This window comes from Rattus rattus, chromosome 4 (assembly GCF_011064425.1).
Source record: "Rattus rattus isolate New Zealand chromosome 4, Rrattus_CSIRO_v1, whole genome shotgun sequence".
Lineage (NCBI taxonomy): Eukaryota > Metazoa > Chordata > Mammalia > Rodentia > Muridae > Rattus > Rattus rattus.
In genome coordinates, this window is record NC_046157.1 from 5,988,638 (window position 1) to 6,012,039 (window position 23,402).

Consider the following 23,402-nt stretch of genomic DNA (forward strand, 5'->3'; position numbering starts at 1 on the left):
AAAAGCCCAAAATAGCATGTGTATGTGTACGAATTTCTCACATTAAAATGGTAATGTTATGGAGAGATTGGCCTAAGTAAAGAACATCATTTGATCACACCACTTAAAATTATTGTTCCGTTCCATTTCGTTTATTTATTTATTTGTTTATTTTTATGCAGCAGCCATATATATATATATATATATATATTCCTATTGGTAGCTTGCATTGTGTTTCTTTTCTTTTTTTAAAAGATTTATTTTATTATAGATGAGCACACTATCACTGTCTTCAGCCACACCAGAAGAGGCCATTGGATCTCATTACAGATGGTTATGAGCCACCATGTGGTTGCTGGGATTTGAACTCAGGACCTCTGGAAGAGCAGTCAGTGCTCTTAACCACTGAGCCATCTCTCCAGCCCCCCCCCTTTTTTCTAAATGTCTTTATATGAAACAAGCTACACTAAGCCAGACCTTGGTTTCCCCACTGCACGGTAGAAGAGCACAGCAGGGCAAACGCCTCTGCTAGCCCAGTCCCCGTGCGTGAACCTTATCCCACTCACCGCTCTGGGTGCTGTTATTCGTGAAGTTCTTACGGGAAATTTCACCCCGGATTAGTGTCACACGCAAGGAAGTGTCTCAATTCTGTGTGGGGCAGTGCTTTCTGTAAGGGCTGCAAGATTGGAAAAGCACAAACATAACCCAGTCTTTACAAAAAAAAAAAAAAAAAAAAAAAAAAACTGCTCAGAAATAGAATACTGGACGATTCTATCTCCTGGAATAAAAAGGAGTGCTGGGATCTGTCACCAGATTTGTTTTTTTATCTTTAATCTTTTTTTTTTTTTTTTTAACAGTTCCGTTGTTATCTCCCTTCTGGTCATCTCTCTGACAATTCCTCTTCTCCTGTCTCCAAGAGGAAGACACCCCCACCCCCACCCGCCAGGCCTCCCCATACTCTGGGGTCTCCAGTCTCTCGAGGGTTAGGTGCATCTTCTCTCACAGAGGCCAGACCAGGCAGTCCTCTGCCGAATATGTCAGCTTTAGGGTCAAGAGGCCCGTCTACTCCTTCCTCTGCTTCTTGCCTTCATGTTCATGTTCCTTGGGGCAACTGCCATCGGAGGGTCTTTTAGAACCACCGTGCTGTTTGGCCTCTTCCAAAAACTTGTCCAAACCAAAAGGATCTTCCTGAAACTGACCTGGTCCTTCTCTGTCTACAGTCTGAACCAGAAACCTCTTTATCAGGAAGGAATCTGTTGGTCTCTGTCCTGGTTCTAAGGTCATCACCCTCCATGTCCTTGTCCTTGTCCTGGGCCCGTTTGAAAGGTGACCTTCCCCACCTCTCCAGGCCTCACCATAAACTGTAAATTCCATCTTCTCCATCTGCAAAGCCATCGTCCGTACCCTTGGACTTGTTGAAGAGCCTTTGGTCATGCTGGACTTCACTGGAAACTCGAGGATTGGGCACAGCCAGAGCAATGACTCCATCGATATCTCGATGTTCATTTCTCTGTCCTTGTTTGGACCTCTTATCAAGAGCTGCCCCGGAAAGGTTCCACTCCTGCTGCCTCTCTTTTCGCCTGTCCTGACAGATTTCACACCTTTCCCGGGCCTCTCAGTCCTCTTTTTCCACATGGGGGTTTCTCTCTCTGGCTTTCTGGGCCACTTCTCTAAGTTTCTCTGCCCATTTCTCCTTTTCTTTTTTGAGCCATCTTTCTCTCTACTTGGGCTCGAATTTCCACTGCTCCCCGGGCCTTCCGATCCAATGTACAGCGCCTCAGCCACTTTGGCAAAATTCTCATTTATGTGGACAGTCTGAGGTCCTCCTCCGTCAGCAGCCAGCCGTTTATCTAATGGAATCGTATACCCCTTAGTGGTCTTCCACTTTCCACTTGGAGATCCAGGGCGGGGTCTTCCACTTTCCACTTGGAGATCCAGGGCGGGGTCTTCCACTTTCCACTTGGAGATCCAGGGCGGGGTCTTCCACTCCTGCTGCCTTCTTCTTCTGAGGGGGAGGAGAGGGCATTACAGGTGCAGGAGGAGAAGGTGGTCCCCGGGGAATTTTCTTACTAATCTTGAATCTTGAAGGCTCCATTTCTGCATTTCTACCATCCGAATGACCCTCTGTTTGGCTCCAGAATCGAACGCTCCTCCACGTAGCATATGTAGTGAGCGGGAGCCAGCTTGTCAGCTGCACGAGCTGGCATGGTTGCAGCAACCTTCTGAGACACAGACTTCTCCAAGGCTGCTCTTGTCTTTTTCTGTTGCTGCTTTAATCACCTCACTGGGCCTTTGCAGGTCTGGGTCATCTGCATTCATAGTTTCCCTCAGAACTAAGTCAGTGCATTTGCTGTAAATGACCTTGTCTTTGGACTGCCCTTGTCGAGCAATGTACCATATTTAATTTTCCCTTCAATGCACTTGACACCTTTTTCTTTCCCTATCCAGAGGACACTGGGCCACGTGGATTTCTAGGAAAGCATTTCCATCTCCAAAATCCTCTAACAATCTCGGAGTCCAGCTTTCCCTGTTTTTGAATGGGGGAGGCCATGTTCAGGAGGAGACCAGCGAGGTCTGCCATGATCGCTGAGATCTTGCCCGTTCTTCTGCTTCAAGTCGGTCCTGACATTCCGCTTCTTCCTGCACGGGCCACAGCATCGGTCTCGGGACACTGTGTTTCTCTTAGATGGTGTGCTCTAGGGCTCCATGCATCACGGTGAACCTGGGCTAGGGGGATGGATCCCTTTCAGTAATGCTTTGTGGATCCCCTTGCAAACCTGTTTCCCTTCCTTTCACATAGGATGAACGTGGCTTTGGTCACTGAGAGTACCCGGGGAGCTGAGGGTTGAAAGGGAACAGCACAAGCCAGTTATAATACAGGATCGTGTCCTTCCCTTTCCTCTCGGATGACATTCAAAACACTCCCTCACGTAGTATTTCCTGAGCCTGGTGACAGTATGGCACCTATGGCACCTGGGTAGGTTTTTAAATGTGCCCAACGCCCAGGCAACCTTCTGGTCACGGTAGGCCCAGGCAGCACCAGACTCTAACACTCTACTGCCCAGCTGAGCGTGAAACTTGCTCTAGGCAGGCTGTTCACCCTCACCCCTCAGTGCTCGGGTGTATGCGCAAGGCCTTTCATATTTCCCAGTTTTCGTACCACTTTATGAGCCAGGACTTGTGAAAGCTGTGCAAAGGATGGCACTTAATACATCTCCTTTCTACTCCGTTCCACAGCTCTGCAAGGCACACCTGGCCAGCCCTGTTCTAAAGAGGAAGCCAAGCTTAGAAAGGTAGGAGGGGATGACGTTAATACGTGGAGAGGAGTCAAGGAAGAACTGACCCCAGGTGAGTCTGACCCCAGAATGAGAGCCAGACCAGGTGGTACTGGCTTCAAATTCTCGAGTCAATGAAACATACACTTCTAGGGACAAAGCTGGAGCCTTCTCGTTTGCAGCAGGTCTCAAATCCTGCCAGTAGGTTTTGGTAAGTAGCGAGCAAACCTTGGTGCACCTCATCTGGTGATACAGATCGCTGAGCAGGCTGGTGGGCGGGAACTGAGATTGCCTCTCCAGAAGGTTCTCAAAAGGACAGCAGGCAGATGGCAAGGGCTCCTCACTCAACTTCTAACCTAACATTCCTCACAGAAGGGGCTCCTGACAGAACCCTGGATGAGCTATGTTGGCAGCGCAGGTCCTGTAGGACCATGTAGGCAAATGGATATGCTTCTGGGGGCTCCTGGGTGGGCGGCAGGTGCCTTAACCCCACATTAATTGTGCTTTTCCCTCCCACAGGTTTCTCTTCTACTCTGCTGCAACTAAGAGTTGTCTGGATTTTCTGGACCAGCTCTGAGTCGTGTAATTTTGTTCTTGTCAAAACAGGTGGTGTTGAACGCCTGTCATCCCAACAGTTAGGAGGCTGAGGTAGGAGGCTGACTGGTCAAACTGGACCCCACCTCAAACCAAAACAAAAGGGGGTTCTATTATAAGTTTGGTAAATGGGATTCAATGTTCTACCATCAATGGCTTTAGCAAATGCTAAATGCTCCTAAGTGGGGACTTTCTCACCCCAGCCATGACTGGAGTTACCTGCAGGATTCTAAAACCGGAGCTCAGGATGGAGCTTAGTGGTTCGCATAGCATGGACAAAGCCCTGGACTGAAGTCTGCTGTGGTGGTGCGTGCTGTGGAAGCCCAGAACTAAGGAGGTAGAGGCCTAAAGATCAGAAATTCAAAGTCATCCTAGGCCAGCCACATAGTGAATCTCAGGCCATCCTGGACCACAGTGAAGCCCTGACTTAAAAAAGAAAAGAAAAGAAAAGTAAAGAAAAGAAACAAGAGAAAAGAAAGAAAAGAGTAGGCATTCTGGATCCCCCTTTCAGAAGTCGTAGAATTATTACAACTCTTAGAAGTTTTAAAAATAAAGAAGAGAGAGAGAAGGAAAAGAAGTAGTGAGACAAGGGAGGGGCATGAGAATGTCACCAGGATATCATGAAACTACAGAAAATCCTTTCTTGTTTAAAATTAATTGATCGGGTAATTAATTATCTAAGTACACGTGTGTGTAAGCACATGTGAACCCTGGAACATGTCAGAGGATAGCCTGTGGGCGTCAGGTCTCTCAGTTCATCCTTCGGGACCCAGGGATTGAGGCCTCAGCCTCAAGTAACTGTGTCTTCTCATGGTGTTGCCAGAATTATTTTTCCATTTGCCAAATTTTCTATACCAACTTCTTCAATATAAGAAGTTCCTCTGGGGCCCATTCTAGCGAGAACAGTGTTTGGCCATATTCTGCCCTGTGAGACTGTCCGGCTTTCCTTGTGTACTCTCCTTTCCTAAGCGACGAGGAGGGAAGAGGTGGTGGGCCTGAAGGAGTTGCTGAAGAGCTCACAGTGACTATCCTGTGGTGATGACTGGAGCTTGCCGTACAACAGTCTGGCCCTGGCTTCCTCTCTGTCCCTCAGCTCTGCCCAGGGACAGGAATCTGTGAACTTCACAATCAGACAGACCCCTGTCATTCCGCATGCAGCAAAAAGGGAGGTGGGAAGCCAGCACTGCAGATGACTCATCCTCCTGGAGGCCCAAGCGCCAGTGCACAGCACCCTGACCCTTCTTCGATGGACCTCCTCTGTTGTCTGTAGGACCAGAAGGTGTCCAGAACTGCGGCTGCCCAGAGTAAACATGCTTTTCCTCTGCCGTTCTCTCTCCTCTTGGGGGTGGTTGGGGGGACCCCACCTCGAAGCTACCCAGCCTAATCTGCCAAGTGGGCCAGTCTCCAAATAGAACAGACAGAAAGGTAGAGTGCTTTTAAGCTTTGGACTTGGACCCTGGTTCAAGTTTTGTCCAATTTTACTGCTTACGGAATTAGGGCTCTTGGGAAAATCACCTCAGATGGTGTCTCAGACAACAAAGAGCTTAACAACCAACCTCACAGGGCTGTGATGAGGAACACAAGGAAGACTACAGTTGTAAAGAGCCTCGCACAGGCTCAACAAACAATAGCTATCCCTTGGGCTTTGGTCTCCTTAGCCCCCCTGACCAGGCTCTTGGGTCAGAGGAAGACCCAGGACTCAACTTTAGGAGCTGGCCTCTCTGGGGAGAGCCATGTTGATTCAGGCTGGCTACTTGGCCTTTCCTGCCTCTCAAAATTTTGCGTGTCATTGTGTGTGGGGTGTGTGTTACCTTTTTACCATTGTGCCCAAGTGTCTGACAGGAAAAGAAAGGAAGGAATTGCTTGGCTTATGGTTTTAGACTCTAACATTTAGAGGGTTCAGCTCACGGTCACTCGGCCTCGTGTGCTTGGGCAGAACATCATGGTATGACTATGTGGTACGAGAGAGCTGTTCACTTTGCATCCACGTAGAAAGCAGAGAACAAGGACAGGAAGCTGGGGGCCAAGAATGCAAAGCCTATCACTGAGGGACATTTTCTAATCCCTCAGGAGTGAGGTGCATCCTTCCCTGGGAAGAGAAGCTTGTCCTTTCCTAGGTGAGGGCTGTAATAGCATCCCACTGGCCCTCTCTCTTGGCCTCTGGTGGTCCAAAGAGTAAGCATTAGTGCTTGCCAGACTCCAGGCCAGAGGGCCTTGGGGTATTTCTCTGAAACACACACACACACACACACACACACACACACACAAGTTTGGCAACATACTTCTGGGTATAAAGGCTACTTTTATAGACTTGAACAGCATACTGATGATAATTTTTTTATAAATACATTTTTTGATTTATTTATTTTATGCATATGAGTACACTGTAGCTGTCTTCAGATACACCAGAAGAGGGCATCGGATCTCATTACAGATGGTTGTGAGCCACCATGTGGTTGCTGGGAACTGAACTCAGGACCTCTGGAAGAGCAGTCAGTGCTCTTAACCGCTGAGCCACCTCTCCAGCCCTACTGATGATCATTTTTGTCATGTGGCACTCCAGTTTGGAAAGCACATCCTCACGTTCGTTTTATTTACTCCTGGTGACGGCAACCCGTTGAGTGACAATACCTCTAGCTGACAAATGGAGACCACTTAGTCTCAGAAGGGTAAACGATGACACAGTTAGTGGTTAAACCTTGTCGCCTAGCCCCATATCCTGTAATTAAGCGTGAGGGTGCAGTGATGTAGCTCAGAGACAGAACTCTTGTCCAGAGAGTGTGGGAAGTCACAGGTTCCACCTTCAGTACCAAAATGAAATCAGCCAAAAATGCGAAGACATAGGAAGGCCCAGCCGTGTAGAGCCCCTGGCACCGGAAGCTTGAAGCCCCTGTGCACACTGAAGGCAGCTCCCCTTGACTCTTTGTGAAGAGAGTGAACATTTGACAAAAGACAGAAGTAGGTCATTTTCATGGGTGTTGGGTGTGAGTTGGGTGTGAGTTGGAGAGGCCTCGGTGCTAAGGGAGTTGGCTCAGGGGTGTGGCCCTCTGCTGGATTCACGCCTGCACCATTGGGTGGCCTTCAACAGGACACCGCTCACTCCTCTCCAAAAGCCAGTCTCAACCTTCAGTCCCCTGCCTCATCCCTCTTCTGTGTAGCCCAGTCATGGGAGTTGGAGGTAGGAGAAGGGGAGGGGAATCTCAGGAAAGGTTTACCAGGAAGCTACCAGCCACCTACACTGAGCACAGGACAGGAACTCCCTCTTCTGTCTTGAGTCTAAGCCAAGGGAAGGGGCCTTGTTGGCGCCCTGATAGAACGGGTGGTACAGGTGCAGGCTGGCTAAAATCGGAGGAGCTGATGGCCCCTGGCATATTTCCTTATGTTCCTGCCTCAGGGAGAAATGGCTCAGGGCTGTCTACTCACTAGTGGGGTGGAGGTGGGAGTGGGGGGTGGGAGGCAGTGCTGAAAACTTGTTTCAAGAGCCTTTGATTTCCAAATTGTCATGGGAAGCAGTGGCAGCGCTGGCCGTATGGGATGCAGTTGGGGGATGGGTGTACCCAACTGTGTGTCCTGAAGCCACCATCAGTTAAATTTTGCCACTGCCCTTCCCTTCGCCTAGAGACCAGCTGCACAGAGGCTCTATTTTCAGCGTGAGCGACAGCAGCAACCCAAATGTCCAGCACAGCCAGCCAACTTCCTGACGTGAAACCCTAGTCCCAGGTCTCCCAGGCCCCCGGGGTGCAGCAGGCAGACCCCTCAGACAAGGTTCTGGACCACCGTGTACAGTTCTCTCCCTGCTGCCTCCTATCCCAGTAGGACTCCAGTTATAAAACGAAACATCGGGCACCGTGCGAGGCGTTGTACAGACATGGCCTCCTTGGTTACTACGGGAGAGGTGTGCTGGCTGTGTAGGGCACAAACGTATCATGCTAGTTGCCGATAACACACATTAGTTCCTCCAAACGCCATTTGCACAGGGAGGAGAAATGGATTTTGTTCATATATTTTTCAGGGAAACTTCCAGATGCCTCAGTCTGAGTCCGGCCTGTGGCAGCCACATCTACGATGGACATAAGCTCCTCAGACCGCCCATCTAATAACTCACAAGTGTGTTTCTGTCCCACTGTTTTTCCCATCGAGAACGCTGTCTTTTTAGATGTCTGTTTCTCAGCGTCTCTCTTGCTTGTTCAACTGAGGTGTTTCTTGCCAGGACCACAGGGGCAGGGATTCTGGGACCAGCTATGGACTGGCTGGCCACCAGAGGCCTGGCAAACATCCCTTCCAGCCAGGGGCTCTGGGCCGTGGGTCCTTGAAGAAGCTGCCAAGAAGAGTGCAGGGTTTCAGGGGAGGGCCACTGGTGCCAGCGGGAAGGCAGGGGCTGGCTGGCCAGAGGCCCTTCTTCACAGCTCAATGCCGAGCGCCTCTCCCGTTTATGAGCTTTGCGAGATTTAGATCACTCGGTATTAGCCACAGGTTTTGGGGGTCACGGCAGAGGTTAGAGAGAGTTCTTTCCCCATGAATCACACTTCCCCAAAATGTAGAACTCCCATAGGAGTCAGCCCGCTTTATGGAGCTGGCAGCAGGGAGGGGGACAGCTAGAGCTCGTGGGAAGCTTTTCCTGAAGAAACTTCTGGAAGGCCGGACAAAGGAATTTGTGGGTAGGAAAGGAGCCAGAGGACAATGATTCTCTGGGACGCGTTAGGTGGGAGCTGGCAAGTGGGCTGCCACGAGGCACAGATAGCGCTGGCCTGGAGGACAAGTCACACTGGCTGCGGAGTATGTGAGCGCAGTCCAATGTGGCAACTGCGTGTTTCCTCGCTCCTTCCTGGACTGAGCCGGTACCTTCTCGATGACATCTGCAGAATTCTCTTGATGGTCTCAGAATAGCAATGTGCTTATCTACGCCCAGGTCCGGCCGCTTCAGAGTCCGTAGCTTTTGCTTTTCCAGCCCAGCATGTCATATAAATCAGTGGAAAGCTGCTGAGAGGGTTATCTCAATGCTGCTGGAGACTGTCAGGCTAGCCCCAAACCCTAGGAACGTCAAGGGGCTGGAGAGATGGCTCCACACGGCAACTCACAACTGTCTGTAACTCCTGTTCCAGGGGATCTGACGCCCCTCACAGAGACACACGTGCAGTCACAACACCAATGCACATAAAATTTAAAAAAAAAATTAAAAAGAAAAGCTTCACTTTATTTAAAGAAAAAGTACAATAAAGATATGCCCTCCTGAGGACCCAGATGGCCAGGTGATACTTTAGGAAGCTGTCCCGGTAAGGTTTGTTCTTTTAGGTCTTTATTTCTCACTTACCAGCCCTTCTCTGAGCCCCTGAAGAAGTCCACAGTCCTGACAGGGCAACACCCACTCCTGCTGGTCTTTAAGGGGAGGTATTACGAGGGCTCAGCACACTCCAGGGAGCTGCTCAGTCCCATAGACCCAGGCTTTACAGAGGCAGTGCCAGGATGGGACTGAACAGGGCTGATGTAGGAATAACCCTCTGCCCTCCTCCTAAGCTTGGTTTTCCAACAGAGCAAAGGTAAGTGCCTACCCCGAGGTCACATAGCTAGTAAGAGACCCTAGGACCCCATTCCTCAGCTCTCTTTCTAAACTTGAATCTAACTTATTTATTTATTTATTTATTTATTTATTTATTTATTTATTTATTTATTCGATGTGCACTGGTGTTTTTGCCAGCATGTATGTCTGTGTAAGGGCGTCAGATCCCCTAGAACTGGAGTTATAGACAGTTGTGAGTTGCCATGTAGGTGGGTGCTGGGGATTGAACCCTTGGTCCTTTGGAAGAGCAGCAAATGCTCTTAGCCCTTGAGTGAGCTCTCTTGCCCCCGGTCAAGCCTTTTAGAAGGCCCATTTGGGCCATGTATGAGGAGGACTCAGACGTAACTGTGGATTTATCCTTGGGCCAATCTAGTGCCTGGACTGGGCTTCTCAGCCCAGCTTCTTCCCAAGGTAGGCTCATCCGTGTGCTACGTGTGCTACGCTGAGCTCCTGCCTGGACCCTTTATGACCCCGGGATTACAAACCGTTGCTCCCCCAGGCTCTGGATTAGCCATTCTAGCCTCTAGGCTGCCACAGACCCTGAGGGCTTTGGTTCTTTCAGGATTAGGCCAGCTCACTCAGAACCTCCTAATCTGCCTGAAGCCCAAGTAGAATCTCTGCCACCTGCAGCTAGTGTGTCCGTACAGTCTTCCCTCCCAGGATGTCTAGACACCACCTCCATACTGGGCTCACCCACCATAATGCTGCCCGTCCCAGTCCCCGGATAAAATGTCCATTTGACTATGTCCCATAGCAACAAGGATCAAGTCCTCTATCCGGCAGCTCTCAGGGTTCCTTAACTCCGTTCTCCTTACTTTGCTCATCTGTAAAATGGCAACAACGCTAAGCAGCTGGGGTAGGCTCACCAGTGTGAGCGGATATCCTATTCTGCATGTGTGCCGTGGCTCTGAAGGGAAGCGGGAGTTCAAGCACAGCTTCCCACAGCTAACACCAGCTCTGTGAGCCTGAAGTACCCAGGAAAAGCGCAACGTGTCCCCTTCCCAGACGGGGAGATCGGGGATCCTAAGAACGACCTGGAGAATCAATCTGTCCTATCTTCTCGATGTTTCCCTGACTCTCATCTGAAAATGCATCCCTGGTACACCAGGGTGCTGTTGGCAAACACAATCAAGGGTCAGGTCCCAACAGACCTTTAAATGAACTTCGTGGGGACCGCCCACCCACAACCCACCGCGCCCAGGCAGGTTGCTCCGAGGCTGAGGCTCCAAAGCTGCACTCCACTTCTTCCGAAGCCTTCTAGGCGCTGCAGTGCCCCGTGTGTGGATTCCCAGGAAGGGGGATGCTGGAGAGGTTTCCCTTACGCCCAGTCGGCCGGCCGGGGTCTGCTCTTCCCGCAGCCCAGCCCTGGCTGGGACAGCCCTGTGGCCAGTTGGTGGCGCCACCCAGCCCCTGCCTCAGGCCGCCAAGGTTGGCAGCCTTATGGCCACGCTGCACAACTCCGCGCCTCTCCTCCTCAGTTTATTCCTTCCAGATACACAGTCGCTGCTTTTTATTTGGATCACTTTTCTGTGTTATGGTATTCGGGTTGTTTTTCCATCCCTTCCAACCCCCGCGGCAGATTCCTAAGAAGACTAGTTTTTGGAGCAGGCTTTGAGCACATCTGCTCTCTGGCTGTGGCATTCCAGGAGGGTCCTGTCAGGGGTCTTAGGTCCCAGGGCTTCTTGTACTGGGTTGTGGAAGCTGTGGGCAGGTTCCAGTGCTTTTGGTGGTGAGGTCTGCCATGACATCCTCACCATAGCAGCCAGGGCTAGACCACACGGCCCGAAGGTTGCCAGAGCCTCAGTACTGCTGTTTGCCAAGTTCCTGGTCTTGCTGGTTGTGGCTACTGGCTCTTAGCTCACATATGTCTAGGAGAGACTATGGGCATGGAAGATGCCAAGGCCTTCCCCAGACACTGTCGCGGTCTCCTCATTGGTGAGAGGTTAGACTGGGGGTGCTGTGTGAGCTGGGAAGTGGAGTCAGTATACACTTCTGTCCTAGAGGGAATGTGGCCAGTTCAGAAGTTCCAAGACCTTAGGTTCTATTCCCGACTTTCCCACCATTCCTTTACAGATGGATGCCATTTTAAAAGTCAAACAAGTGAGTATGAGAAAGTACTTCGTGGCACATAGTAAATGCTCAATAAATGTTTTAACTCTTCTGTGCATACGAAGGTGTGGACAGTTTGGGGTGGTATTTCTTGGACTCTGGGACGTTTGTTGAAAGTGCTGGTTTCTGAACCTCACCCACAGAAATGACGACTCAGCACGTCGTGGGTGGTCTTAGGCATTGACATTTGACGACAGAGTCCACAGGGATATTGACAGACTGGTTCAGAGTCTGATATGGAATCATCAGAGTTAATGGTGGTGGTGGTGGTGGTGGTGGTGGTGTGTGTGGTCCGGAGGAAGAAGGTGGTAAGCGTTTGAATAACCAGGGCTGGGAAGGACTGAGTTATTTCCTGGGCTCAAGCATATCTTCAGTTTGGCTTTACAAATAGACTAGAAACCTAAAGGGCAGAGTGATGGGGCCAAGGGGTGGGGCAGGAGATGCTCCAGGCAGTCTGGGGCTGGATGACAGTGAAAGCTAGTTCTAAGAAACGACGGGCACAGTGCGGCTGAGTGGTCCTGGTCGGGGCAGCAAGGTGTCCAATCTGAGGGCTCAGTAGATCGCAAGGACAGTGCAGATTGGCAGTCAGCCCCGAGATCAGCAGCAGAATCGGAATCTGGAAGAAAAGAAGCCACTCCCAGATAGGGCAGCTGTGCCAGGCCCCCGCAGGACCCGATTCAAAGCCTGGCTTGGCCAGATTCAGGGCTTAGGGAGCTGGCTCTGCAAACACAGCCAAGCAGGAGCTGGGAATCACTTGCTGCTTTCTCTATCAGTAAAGATCTTTTAGAGACTTTCTTTGTTTTGACTGAGCAAAAGAAATAAGGAAGCATGCTATGCAAAGGTTTGGAAAAAGGCTGGTGGGCCAGTCTGGCCTGCTCAGGAAGCAGAGTGAGAGATCACAGGGGGCTAATGGCACCAGGTCATCCCCCAGCGGGCACCCACCCCTCAGCGGGCACCCACCCCCCATTAGGCACCCCCACAGTGGGCACCCACCCATCAGCAGGCACAGCTCTGAAAGGGCCTCTCCGACAGGTTAGATCTACACACGAGCACATGCAGGCACCCATGGGTACAGCTGAATGTCTCTCTGCGTGTATTTACTTACTCTGTTTAACCACAACAACATGTTTTCTGGGTGTGTACTATACGCCAGACCCTGGTCTAGTGACTTGGGATACATCCACGAAGAAACCAAAAACCTGCAGGGCCTTCTGTTCTGCAGAGAATTTTTTACATCTGGAGGGACAGGCATGTGTGAATCCACCGGGCGCGCATACACCCGGGATGAAGAGAGGCATGTACGTGAACATGCAGACCTGGGTTAGGAACCGCCTGCCATCTTCCAGCCGGGTGATCTCAGGCAAAGCCTTTGCCGAGTGTCAGTAACCCATAAAATCAGAAAACAGTCGCCTACTTGCACCACTGTTGCTAGAGTAAAAACAAACACTTCGACATCAAGCATGGTGCATGGCTATGGTCATTGCTAAATGAGCAGTTTTCTTCAAGTTTCCTTCAGAGTTGAGGGGATTCTGTTCTGTGTCTGGGTAAGGTGCCCCACATGTACATTATTTTCCAGTGAGAACTTCTTCTCCTCGGGATGTATAGCTCGTGTTGTGGTAATGCCAAGGTCTGGCTAACAGTTCCATCCCAAACGACGATGGTGACTAATTGGGGGAAGGAAAAGCTGCTTACTGACACTTCTCAGAACTGACCCATTTAAGCCCTGGCAAGCCTTGTACATCCATCCAGCTGCAATGACATTCTGGCCACAGTTCTGCCTTTCATTCCTCAAATAGTCCTTGACTACCCCCTTGTTGACACCCTCCTAAAACCACTCATCCTCTCTTTGCCCACTTCTCTCTTTGCAATGCCCTGGCCGTGCCACCTCCTTCCGAGACCTTCTTCTAACCCTAGGTCATTTGTAGAAGTGGATCTGGAAGGACGTCCAGGACCAGCCCCCGATAGGCAGGGATGAGACCACACTGCTTGATGAGCATGCTGGTTTTCCCCAAGACCCTTTCTTCCTTTAAAAGAAACAAGGAGAATGGGCCCACTTCCTGCTCTCCGTCCTGTCCACTCTCTCTAAGACAGAGCCATGGTTTGGGCTGTGTCCCCTGATGAGATGACTCTGGGCATCTTTCCCCAGTGCTCAGTACCCCTCCTCTGTCTTATTTCTAAGTGCTCACTGAATGTCCACCCCAGCAAGGCCGTCAATGTACAACAACTATGCCGATCTCCTTGCTCCTGCTAGCTCTATGTAAGCGTGGGCTCTGATGATCGGTAACAGCTGTAGCCTTGCGTTCGCCCTGGCTAGAAAATGTTGGGCTGCACTTCACAGCTCCCCATTTCATTTCCTACCCTTAACTGTCACGTCATCTCAAGTTATCTGTCCCCACTCGCCCTTTCCCATGGAGTTTCTGTTGCCATGGTCACCCTGGTAATGCTGTCACCTATTTTCCTTTGGACCCTTGCAAAGGTCTACATACCTCCCTCCCTACCTCCCAGCCCATCCATTGGCCCATCAGCTTCCCTCCAGCACCATCAAATACCCAGTGCCCTCTTCCTCCACTGCTTCTCAACTGCTCTCTCCAGCCACAGACTTGAGGCTCAATCCTGAGGGGTGTCCTCATTGTTTCCAGGACACCAGACACCAACTTTAATAGCATTTAATAGTTGCTTCTCTTGCCTGGAATCCCTTTCTCCCATCCTGTCTTTTATCTAAATTCCCAGTCTTCGAGCTGCATGTTGGCTCTGGCTCAACTTCATCCCGTGGCTTTCACAACTTTAGCATTTAGGATGAAGGGCTGCTCCAAATTGCTAGCAGTCAGCCAGGACTCGTAAGTTCAATTACTAGTAAATCCAACTCTGAGGTGAGTAGCTTTGTTTTGGGAAAATTGTCACAAACTGAATATGACTGAATGGTCACTGCTGGCCTGATGCTAACTTCTGGTTCAGCAAAGCACACAGCCACGCCTTGGGAGAAGATACCACCTTCTCTTCTCTTTCCCTTCCCTGAAGTTTGAGAACTGGGAGAGAACCTAATTCTGTCTCCATGAGAACGGCTGTTTTCTGCAGAAGTCAGGTAAGTTGCTGTAAGAGACAGCAAGCAGAGATGAGTGGCCTTCCTGAGGAAGTTGGAAGGACCCTGGCACCATTACCTTGAGGTCTAGGTGACATATTGTGACATGAAGAGAGCGTGCATGAAAGCTGGAGACCCCACAAGTGGCATCTCCTGCAGGACTCTTTGATGGGCTTCCATGAGCCCAAGACAGAAGTGCAGTGTACAAATGTGGCATCATGCAAGCTATTCTATTTGGGAGTCTCAAATAGACAGCTAGAATCAGCACGTAGGAGGTGGAGACAAGGGGATCGGGAGTTCAAGATCATCCTTGGCTACATACAGGTTTGCCGCTGGGGTAGGCTACATGAGATCCTGTCTCAAAATCTAAACAAACAAACGCAACAAAGCCCGACAGAGAGCCACAAGAAATCCCAAGAGAATATTCCATGTGGTGACACCGTGAATTGAAGCTCACAGTGAATGCCTCAAGTAGAGGTCTGCAGAGATGATCAGCAGTTAAAAGTGTTTGTTGCTGGGTGGTGGTGGCCCACGTTTTCAATCCCAGCACTCAGGAGGCAGAGGCAGCTGGCTGTCTGAGTTCAAGGCCAGTCCTAGTCTACATAGAGAAACCGTGTGTCAAAAAAAAAAAAAAAAGAGCATTTGTTGCTAAGTAAATCAGGGACTGGAGAGATGGCTCAGCAGTTAAGAGCACTGACTGCTCTTCCAGAGGTCCTGAGTTCAATTCCCAGCAACCACATGGTGGCTCACAACCATCTGAAATGGGATCTGATGCCCTCTTCTAGTGTGTCTGAAGACAGTGTATTCACATAAAACAAACAAATAAAAATCTAAATAAATGAATGAATAAAGGCTTAAAAATAAGTAAATCTAACAAACGACAACAAATCGCACAGGTCATTTATACTCAGGTAATTGTCCATGCTGGACATGGAGAACCATTACACACTGCTAATCACACTGCTAATCATGGCTACTTCCCACTGCTACCAGTAGAGGTAATCCACTATATAATATACACACACACACATGTATACTCACACTCATACTCACACTCACTCGTACATACTCACTCACATGTACACACACTCACTCACATGTACACACACACTACACTCACACCCACTCACTCACATACACTCACTCACACATACACACCCACCCACCCACATGTAGTGTGTACACACACTCACACACACATGTAGTATGTACACACACTCACACACACGTACACTCGCACTCACTCGCACACACTTACTCACATGTACACCCACACACGTGTACACACACTCACACATACACATTCACACATACACACTCACTCACATACATTCACTCACACGTACACACACACTCACACACATGTACATACACTCACACTACACTCACATGTACACTCACACCCATTCGCACACTCACTCACATGTACATACACTCATACTACACTCACACATACACACACACACACACACAGACACACACACACACACACACACTCACTCACACACTATCATCCCCTTCTCTTTGTGTTTTTATAAATTAGAAAAGCCCAAGCTATGAAGAATAGATTCATCGCCCACGCCCTCCAGGTTCAGCCGAAGCTGTGTCTCTAAGGTGGGCCTTACAGTAGCTCTGGGGTACAGGGTTGGGTCAGCAAAAGTGCAGATCAACAAACACCAGCCTTGCTGCCTCCTTAGCTAAGAAACCTCTCCCACCCGACCCTCCCACTGACCCCTGCTGGAGCTGTTTCTGGACACACCTGGCCTGCTGCTTCCTTCAGGCTTGGCAGTCCCTCTGCCAAGGATCCCCACACTCACCTGGAGTCAGCATCTATACTTCCTGCTTTGTTTGTGACTCAAATGCCACTTCTTAGAATTCCTAGGAATTCTCTGAGTTCTCACCCACACACTCCCCAGTCCTTACATCGCCCCCCGCCTTACAACCTAGGTCACTGTGCTGCATGCTGTGTAAACCTAGTTTTACTCTCCCCTTGCTCATGAGCTCTTTGAGGACAAGAATGGTTTCCACTTTGTCCTCTGTTGTAACCTGTGTGCATGCTGGCCATCTAGAGGTTGCCCAATGCATATCTGTCGAGTGAGTGATACATGTCATAACAACAGTATCCTTCGTGTAGCAGATACAGTGGGAGGAGCTTTGGTAGCTTTCTTCCTAAGTCTAGTCTTGCAGGTGTCTGCGTCAAAGACCCCAAAGTAGGAGAGGTTAAAACCCCAGTTGAGGCCATCTTGTTATCCATAGGCAAAGTGGGGTTGGAGGGGAGGTCAATGTGTTTCAGGAGCCGGGTATGGCTTCTAGTTTAGTTTCAGGTATGGCTCAGGTACTGGATGCTCCTCCCTCACCACATGGACACAAGATGCCCTGGAGATGTCTCAGGGGCACCATCCCTCGGAAGCGGGCTTCCTCTTGGAGTCCTCAACCAGAGAAGCCAACTTGCCAACTATCTCATCCGGCCAATGGCTTCTATTTCCCAGCCCAGTCTAGATGCCCAGGATGGACTGCATGGGCAGTACCTGAGCATTCCCTTCCTCCCCTCTCAGCCCCACTTTGTTTTCCTTCTCCTTGAGACAGGGCCCCGCTAAGTAGCCCAGGCATTCAACTTGAGTATTGAGAGAATGGTAGAAATATTCCTTCCTGGGGTTTTCCGATGGGATCTCAGTGTTGACAGTGTGGACTCTACCTCACATTCTCAGCACAAAGGCTTGGCAATCGCTAGCTGCTGTAGTTATCGGCTAGGAGGCGGTCAAAGTCTCATTTCAGTTGGTAGACCGGGGTGTGGGGCCTGGATGTCTCGACCTCCTCTTCCATCACTGTTTCTTGGTCCTGCACTGAGAATAGGAATCCTTGTTCAAGGTCGCTTAGCCGTGACTTCTAAAAAAGGCCTTGATCAGGATACTTTCAGGATGCCCAACTTCCTTATTGTGCTTGTTTCTGCCGGGAGGTAATTGTTGCCATCTTTGCTGGTGTGCACAATTTGAGGTGTAATTTACATAAGTATCAATTGCTACCGTGACCAAGGCGTGAAAGATAATTACCCCAAGTGGAAACCGGGGTGGGCCCAGGAAGTGAGGCCTGACTTGTATGAGTTACAAATGAGTTGCTACCTCGGGAGCACGGTGTGCCTGCTGGATCTTGGGACAGCTGCAATACCCCAAGGTTGTTTCCAAACACCTGCTATCCAAGCTCCAGTAGGTCACGAGTTCTGACTCTGGCACCGAAATCCCTCAAGAGCCAGGTGTTGTGCCACATCTGTAATCCCAGTAGGGAGGAGTCTGAAGCTAGCACAGCTACGTAGCATTCCAGGCCGGGCTGGGCTGCATCCTGGGATACTGGCTCTGTGGGCTGGAGATGTAGTTCAGTGCTAGCGAACTTACCTGGCATGCCTCAGAGACTGGGCTCAGTGGCCAGCATCACTAAAATAAACCCCTGTTAAGAGTTCTTACGGCTGAGATATCTTCCCATTGTCCAACACGAGAGTCGCGGTCTTCACCCTTTCCTCCACTGGCTTTGCTTCCTAGTCATACTTGGCAGGCCCGGCTTCCCACTCACGTGAACGAGCACGAACAACAGGAATTTCATCTCTCACCCTTACCCCCGCCAGTGTCTGCTGCACGCATGGACCCAGAGGCCATACTCTCAGTCCTTCTCGGATGTTGACGATGATGCCTGTGACATGGGACATCTTTCATCCTGAGGCAAGGGTACAAGTTCTGCTAGGCTTTCCACTACCATCTGGAAACACACTTGGGACCGTGTTGGCAGGTCAAAATATTGCTGGGCTGCTCAGTGGCACGAGACTAATTTTGGGCTTACTAGAAATGGGAGACCGAGGAAACATGGCCTACAAGAGTTAAAGCTAAGTCTGAGTAGACGGCGTATTTTATGTGTAGCCAACACTCTGAGAGCCCTGAAAGTATCCAGAGCTGGGATCAAAGTTCAAACACCCCCAACCTTAGGCCGCCTGCTTTTGTATTTCCGTGGGCCAATGTCTTATTGTGATGACCTTAGCTACAGAGTCTTCATTTGTATCTGCAGTGTTTGAAAAAAGATGAGTCCGTGATACACACCTCGAGACTGGAAAGAGCTCTAAGAACAGCTACAATAATGCAGAGTATAAACTCTTGACTCAGTAAGACTTCAACTCTAATCCCGTTCTGTCTGGCTGCAACAGCTCTGTAGTCGTTGCACTCGTTGGCTCAGTATGGAAGATCCTATCTTCCCTCCAAGATGGTCAAACATGAAGAGCTGGCTCATTTGGGGCATTGAGTAAGTGGCATCAAAGTCATTAGTGTATCTAAAATGTAGATACTTAGTAATACTTTGCGGTGTGCTTGTAAAAAGCCGTGGAAAGTGCCTTTGGCTTGTAACGAATGCTTAATGAGTGTCTCGTCTCTACCACGTCTTTACGTGTGTGACCCTGAACAAAGCAGTTTTTTGTCACCAGTAAAATTCGGTGATCTCTACCTCACTCCTCTAAAGACGGAGCCTTAACTGAAGGAAGGTAATTACTCGAGAGTTACTTGTTCTTGGAGAGGTGATAACCGAGATCACACACAATGTACTCAGTCAAGAATGAGGATGGTGACAAGAATGAAACACCCTTGTATGGGTGGAAGAGACCTGGGTTCTGTCTTGATACTTGAGAGCAAAGTGACTGGGACAAAATCAAGTAATCCGATCCTCGAGGCTCACGCTTCTGACCGCTGCCTCCGAGAAGGTATTGCTTTTTAAAGACAAAAGTATACTGCCTCCGAGAAGGTATTGCTCTTTAAAGGCAAAAGTATTATTCCCATTTTAATTAGCTCGATACCCGTAAGGTCATCTCCACATGAATTACGATCTACCCAGGGGCCATTTTTAATCATCTTTGTTCTGATTTCTCGGACCTGAATCATTGAATCCCTGAACTGCTGTCCTAAAATATGTTCCTTGACAACCTTACCATACCCAGGAGATACAATCTGAATGTAAAGGTAGCAGAAAAAGTCGTTGATAAATCGAAAACAGCCTTCCTATTATGGCCGCTCTAAGGACGCGGCTCCCTAATGCCCATCTCTAGTGAGTTCCACTCCTTTCAGGGCCCCTGTTAGCAATTTCTAGACTATTTATTCCCAGAGTGAAAGTTGGTGGTCTATAGTGCAGAAGCCATGAGCTAATCTCCATGGGTACTGAGAATATGAGGGTATCTACAAGTCTCCACTAAGTAGGAAAGCAGCAGACTGAACCACAGAACACTGGATTTCCTGGTTCAAGGGACGGATCTTGAAGTGGAGCTTCCTGGTGGGAAGATGTGTTTCCACTCCCTATCTCAGGCACTATTTGGCTTCTGAAGGCGTTGATAGAAGAGGGACTCTTATAGGGGTCAAGAGAAGGAAGGGAGGAAGGGCCAAACTGATCATGGTCACAATCATTGTGCACTCGAACACACTCCTGTAGAATAAGAGTTCCCAATGAGGATTATGTGACTGAAAATGATCGGCGTTCTTACGTTTTTAGTACCACTCCCAACTCCTCCGTCTCTTTATTCCTTCCCCTCGGTTCCCCCAAAGCTGAGGGGATTAAAGGTAACCTTAAGCAAGCCTCATTCAACCACCTCAGCTAGATCATATATCCCTTTTGTGACGTTTCATTCTCTGTACTGTAATTTCCGGTTTATTTACTATTCCCATGAATAGTAATAGGATGAAGAGGATGTATTCTACTCCCAAATGTCTTTAACTGTGCAACACAAAGTGTAAGATGCTTGACACGTTTATTAAGTGTACGGGAGTATGCTTCTCATTCACTGCATTTTAACTTTTTCTAGAGCACTATAATATAGGCAAACAGAGGTATATACTGGGCTTTTATTTTTATTTTTAATAAAACACAAAAAATGTCAGAGGCTTGGCATCAAATAGGCTTTACACACACACACACACACACCGAGCACACATACATGCACACATGCACACGCACACACCTGATCAACCTGCTGAGTCCCTTCGTGCCTATCAAGGATACAATGCTGCACAATGCATTCAGAACCCAGATTAAAATACAAAGTTTTACGGCCCGTTTTACAAAATCAGCAAAACTGCAACAAAATCCTATAGGAAAAAGAACTATCTCACTTATAAATAGCAGTTTAATATATTAGAAGTAACAAAACCCAGCAATAGATATGATCTAAAAACTGAAGTTTCACAATTTTCTCAGAAATGGCATTACTTAAAACTCAAAGACATTAGCTACCGAGCCCACGAGGCCCTCAGTGGCCACTTCCCCCCTCCCCCTCACCAGCAGTGGAGGGTGGCCAGAGCGTGGGCGCTATGTTGCCTCGGCTCTGGCTCTTATGGCTCCGGACAGGTTCATTCTTCTGAAGCCTAGACAAGAACCCCACTTCTGCCATCTTGGTGATTTTCCAGGTTGCTTTGGGGAGTACAAGAGAATTCATATTCCGATGGTTTGGTGTGAGGCACCTGTCTGCAACTAAGGCATCGCTGATGAACAGAACCTTCCATAATAAGCCTTTTTTGGGTACCCAAAGTAGATTCTTCGATGGAAGCACCCCACAAGAGACCTGATCTGGGACCATCTCTCTTCCTAGATCCTCCTGCGATCCCTCAAGTTTTAACCTGTTGGTTAGGGTGTGTGGTGCTTAAGATGGAGCTGTGAAATTTCAGCTGGAAAGCAAAACGTACCGCGATGTACTGCGGCCCTTGAAGTGATCTTCCGGTGCAAACCCTTTAAGTCTCCGATAACACGGTTCACCATCTCAGACCCTGCGGTGAGGCCCTTCTTCCCGTCCTTCACCAGCAGAAACTGCACTGAGCCGGCGGCAGTTCTATCAGATGGCATTGGGAGGTGGCCAGGACCTGGGCTCGCCTTCCGGCTCGCCCTCGGCAGGAGGCGACAGGGCTGTCTCACTCTCAGGATTCTGTCCCATGCCTTCGGGCAGGCGGTGCCCCGCATGCCACCCCAGAGACTGCGCGAACAGGCCAGGGAAGACGGCGACAGGAGCATCAAGAGGTCGGGGCGAGCCCCACACCCGCCCAGGTCCGCGCAGCCGCAGTCTGGGTTCGCCACTTCCGGTTTGCTCGGCCAAGATGGCGGTGGGGGTGCCGCTCGCAGCCCTTCCGCTTCCTCCAGGCTGGCGGCGTGCAAACGGCTCCTGCAGGTGCAGACGCCGCGGGGAGTGTGTGCGTGTGCCCGGGGGTAAACGCTGCAAGCAGCCATTCCGGGTGGGAAAGCTCCTCTGTGCAAGAAATAGCACAGAACCGAGTTCGGGCACATTGTTTTAGTAAGTGCTTGTGCCAGACGTTGAGGCTTAAGTGCCGCCTGACCAGAGACAAGGCTGGGATGGTGAATTAGAGAAGGGCTCCTACAGGATACTAGGAAAAATAAAACTTATCTGGACACATGAGGAAAGACTGCAGTCTTTGTCTGCGGCCTCGGGGGCATGTGGAGAGGATGCTTATTACACAGTACGGAACAGGTTCTTGCAGTCAGTCTGAAATGCTATTCAGTGGTTAATTGCAAGGTGAGGACAGCACATTGTGCCATGATAAGAGATGCACTGAGGGAGCACATACCACGCATGCACGAGCCGGTAGTGACTGGCTAGAGGGAAGAAAATATTATCCCCCCAATCAAAATTACTCTCATACCCCCTTTTAATCCCTTCTGCCTCGTACTTCATATCCCTCCTCCTCCCCACTCTGAAATTCGTCTCCTACCGATATCCCCTAATAGGGCTTAACTTAAAGGTGACCTTTCAAAAAAGTCTTCCTTGGAGGTCGTGCATAGAATGTATATACTGTTATTTCTGAATCACCACAGCAATTCTGTTTACTTAACATCCAAGAGCTCGATATTTACTGTTATTTCTGAATGACCACAGCAATTCTGTTTATTTACCATCCCTGCACTAGGCTTTGTTGTAAAAGCATTTTCTCCTACATCTGATTCTCACGTACATTTTACAAATGGTTGAATTCTTCCTGTGGCGTTTGCTATTTTCCAACTACATAATGTTGGACAAGCTAACTAAAACTTTTTGCCCTTTAGTTACAGTATTGATAAAAAAAAATGGATATAATAGCAGGAGCAGCACTGTGGAGCTTAAGTAATGCACATGTACATTTAACCTTGTGCTTGGCACACACTGAGTACCCAGCACTTTAACTATTAATCACTGATACAGCTCCCTGCTGAGTGAATGTCCCCATTTCAAAGGTGAGGTAACACAGAGGCGTTAAATAACTTGCTAAACATTGCACAGCTGAGATTTTAGAGACCACACTCTTTACTGAATTGATAGACGCACTGATGTATACTTTGCTTTGTATGAGGGTTATTTTCGGTTTTGCTCTCTTCTTTCCCTAAGAGAACATCGTAAAGGAGGGGTGAATTTACTTCTGAAGTCTCTCAGAGCTCACAGTCCACATCTAATGAACAGTTGATGGAAGGCTCCCCCTTCCACCTTAGGAAATAACAGTTACTTATTTAAAGTAGACAGCCAATCTTTCCTAGGCTTAAATATGAAATGTTTCTTCTAAAAATTTTTCAGAAATCCATCCATGGTGGCTTATGCCTGTAATCCCAGCATACGAGGCAGGAGGATTAAGAATTCAAATCTAGCCTGGGCTACTTAGCGTGACCCTGCTTCAAAGAATATCTTTGAAAGATATATGGTCATTAATATCATATGACTTACAAAGACTGGAGTGTGTAAATGAGGCAGGAGGATGTTTATTATAGCCTAGCTTGAGGCGATTGTTAGTTAGCACTGTGCCAAACGTTTTATGTACAA

General features: G+C 49.1%; 1 pseudogene; it reads right to left on the reverse strand.

Annotated features, from left to right (window-relative positions):
- Window positions 1-1,041: 1,041 nt before the first annotated feature.
- On the reverse strand, window positions 1,042-21,826 carry LOC116897757 (annotated as a pseudogene).
- Between the last annotated feature and the right edge of the window lie 1,576 nt (window positions 21,827-23,402).